Source organism: Colobus angolensis, unplaced genomic scaffold (assembly GCF_000951035.1).
Source record: "Colobus angolensis palliatus isolate OR3802 unplaced genomic scaffold, Cang.pa_1.0 Scaffold147, whole genome shotgun sequence".
NCBI classification, from domain to species: Eukaryota; Metazoa; Chordata; class Mammalia; order Primates; family Cercopithecidae; genus Colobus; species Colobus angolensis.
Genome location: NW_012114566.1, coordinates 7,071,523 through 7,075,620, shown reverse-complemented (window position 1 = coordinate 7,075,620; position 4,098 = coordinate 7,071,523).

Here is a 4,098-nt window from a genome sequence, read left to right as displayed (position 1 = left end):
AACTAAATGAAAGCCATATGCATCTATTATATGGCAGGTGAATATGCTGTCCTCATCTGTTTTTTTCTCATGAAATGTAACTACTTCCTTAACTCCTAAGTGGCTTTTTAACTAAAGACTCCTCCATAGATGCTACAGAAGTTCCACATAAGAGATAGACTAGAAGATGTGCTATGTTTGTAACTGAAATGTTTATGCCAGAACACACTGTGAGTACCCTCTGTGTTTAGAGAACTGTGTGTAATTACAAAAGAGGTAGCAGATACTATTCTTGCTTTGGACAGTGTACAATTATTTAAATGAAGTTAAGACAAACAAATGGAAGGTCATAGACACAATAGCCCTTTTGCCAACAGGAATCCTCTGTAAACTAAGATATACAAATAAACTGAACTTCTTAAGTCACAGACACAATTACAAAACTTTTTTCTCCAGCAGTTGTGACAGTACCTGGCAAATTTTATCAGCCTCCTTTGTCACAGAGCATGAAACCTACAGATCCCAAAGGCCCTAGCTGGGTTGATAGAGAACTTTGCAGTTCCTCTGGGTCAGTATCGCAAGCTTCACTTCTCATTGTACAGGATTGAGTGTGCACCAAACACAGGCTTTCCTTGGAAGCTGCTTTTCTCCAGTCTTGCAAAATTGGTGAGATGGACTGGTACTCTCATGATTTTGCTTTTTGCTCCTAAAGGCAAGTACACCAAAACCAGAACAGTTAAACTGAGAGTTCTGGTGTAGTTTCCTTGTCAATCAAATGACAGATTGTAAAGGATTCTTAGATTCTTTCCTAAAAAGTCCATGATATGGGGCAGGTTCTGGTTGAGGGCACTTTCTTTGCTTAACACACTTAGAGCTGTGAAGTGAGAGCCTAGGCTTTCTAGTGAAAACACCTGGCTGGAGTCCCAGCTCTGTCCCTCCCTAGCTGTATGACCGTGGCTAAGTTATATCCTTAAACCTCAATTTACTTATCTTTAAAATAGGAGTAATATCAATAATTATTTCACAAGATAATTGTAAGAATCAAATGAGACAATATATGTGCAAAGAGTTTGCAAATAGCCAGCATCCCAAGCACTCGTTATGGGGCAAAAGTATTGAGAGTTCATTTATTTCATTAATTCTCCTCTGACTTCCTCCCACAGTTGTCCTTTCTTTCTTCCCTTTTGGGTTTGAGGGAAGCTGCCCTTTGATAACCTATTCCTCTAGTTAGGTCCACAGAGAGTTCTCTAAAAGGAACACAATCATTTCAGTACATAGAAATTTTCCAGCATGTAATTTTTCGGGGGCCAGGACAGTCTCAATTTTCATCCTCAAAGAGACCCTTTGTTTCCTGGTGGGCGTTAGCCTAGGATTGCTCAAAGGGGAAGGAATGCTTGACAATTATCAGTCGAGGAAGGGCCTCAGAGCATGAGAAATGAGGAGGTTGTTCTGTGTGATGCTAGGTATGTGGTGGCTGTACTGCTCTAAACAGATAATCCAGAGTGATAATGAAGTAGTCACAGGGTGAGGCTTCGTACGGGAGGCAGCCGAGGCAGGGCTCACAAATTGAACCTTCCGTTAGCCTTTTTGCATATTTTAAAAAGAGACTTTTAAATCGTGAGATAGCCTTGCCTGGCAGATTCATCGGCCCATATGGGGACCTGTTACATAACTCGGGAGGCTCAGGAGGGGAAGCTGCTAGAGATGAAAGCTGAAGATCCAAATAGCAGGAAAAGGTTTTTAGTTTATGATTATTGTTTTCCTTCAGCTAATTTTAATTCTGATGAACACAGGTTTTCTTTGGTACTTTTTGTTCCTCAAATCTTTTTTTTTTCAGCTGTATTGTTCAGCCAAATATTTCTGAAGCCTCTGTGAAAACAACACTATGATAGCTCATGTAAACAAAAGTTTCCACGAAAATTGACTTGAAAAATATATGTAGATGGCAACCTGAAAGACCATTCCTACAGTAAAAATGAAATAATTTGACTGATTAATAGATAGATAGAAAGAATATTAAGGCTTACAGTTATTCAAAATGGATTAGAATTATGTTAACTCTTACCTTCCTGTTTACTTACTTTTTATTCCTCTAATAATCTAATAGGTGGTATGTCTTGATGTATTTTGATTCTCTAATGGCAGGATATATCTCCAGTCAAACTTTTCTAAAAAGGTCATTTGTAAACAAATAATTACTGATTACCAGTAAATGCCAGCATTGTGCTAGACAACAGGAATAGATGTGGAATAATATGTGGAAGTCCATATGCAAACAGATTATTACAGAGGGAGCAGAGAGGAAGCAGCCTTGAGTTGCTCTATGAGATCTCTGCCTAGGGGACCTAGGGCAGCTTTCAGAGAAAAGGGGTTATTTAAAGAAGAATCATGGGAGTTTATTTATCAGGTTGAAAATAGAGGGCAATGTTCAAAGGCGTGGAAATGTGAGGAGTGGGGCATGCTAAGAAAATGATGAGCTCACAAGATTCCTTGACTTTTAGTTATAAACGCCTTTGAAAGGGACCAAAAATTGACTGTATATTTAAACTATAAAATAAAAAATCCATACTACAATAAATTAAATTATATCTACACTCATCGGTATTAATTACCTATTTCTCGCAATTGCCAATTAAGAACTCAGAGCAAATAGCAATATTAGGCATGACCTATGTTGCAAATGTACAGCCTCCTTGCATCACAGGGGGAAGAGGAAAGAAAACCACTTGAGTCGCCCTCTGCCCAATATAGGTAAATATGGCTGGAATGTAACCATGCACAAGGCAAGTGCCTGATTGATAGGTCATTGCCACTTGGACTTTGACCTTTCACCTAAAAAAAAAAAACACCTTCTAGTGACTTCCAGATGTAAATGCTTGACCATTAGCATTGGCTTGACCATTCAGTCAGTTAAGACTGAATCCTTATTTCCCATAAGCTATGTATAAATGGGAAACTTATGAGGATATTTCATCTCATTATTGCAAACAACATGAAAGAAATTTGAGGAAATAATTTAAGCAATTTAATAAAGTTTTTATTCTATCTCCCATTCCTAAAAGTGGTATTTCGAAGTTAGCCTTTCTAACAGGAAATAGAATAGCTTGACAAAAGAAACCACAACTCTATCTAAACAGGCAGCATATTTGTGTGGTGTGGAGTGATACATATGTTCACTGCCCTTTACTGGTTAAACTGTATTTCATTATCGTCTCCTTATTTCCACTTCTAATTCTGGCAGAACTATTTCCTATAAACAGGTCAGCTCTCTAGCTGTTTTAAACATAAGCATTCTTTTAAAATGCCTGATCCCAACTTTATTAAGCAGTGTTTTCTCTCATTCTTAATTGTAGCCCCTCAGGCACACACTCAACAGGTCTTCTGCCATAAATGGGGAGAAAAATAAATTTATTACCAATTCCAGTTGCATCATGTATATGGATATTTATGCCTTCTGTGGTTAAAAAATACTGCTTCGATTAGAAATACCTATTTTATATTATCATAGTGTAATGATCCTGTAGAGTTGATCATTATAACATTGTATGATACTACAGAATGAACACATCCTCCCAAACCAACATTAAGTTTTTAATCTAATTCATTTTATAGAAGCTACTATAATTTGACTAACGTAAAGAACAGATATTTGAAGATCTTTCGTGTTACCTTATTTGGTTTTAGTTTAACCTTTACCGGATTGTATTCTTCTCTGTACTAGCTTAGACCTGTTGAGGCTCCGTAGGTGTCGTCATGTTCCAGAGTGCTGAATCGCGTGATGTGGATGCTGAACAATTTTAGATAATGGCCACCAGTGAAAGTGGCATTAACCAGGAAACTATAGCCAGATGCCTTTGGCAATGTCCAAAGTCAAAGATAAAGAATTGTCCTGGGCTGCTTCTTCTCTTTCCTCTTCTTCTCTTTTCCCCTCCTCCTCCTTTGTTTTCTTTTCCTCTTCTTCAGTATGGACTAAAAATCGACCAACTGCTCTTCTCTTTCAGGGTACTATTCTTTTGCATCTGAAAACTTCAGCTAGGAAAAAAGTACCATCAGGATATCTTTATATGATAAGGAAGTCCCCAGTACAGAAGGTTTTGAGAAAACCAGGCATTGTATGCT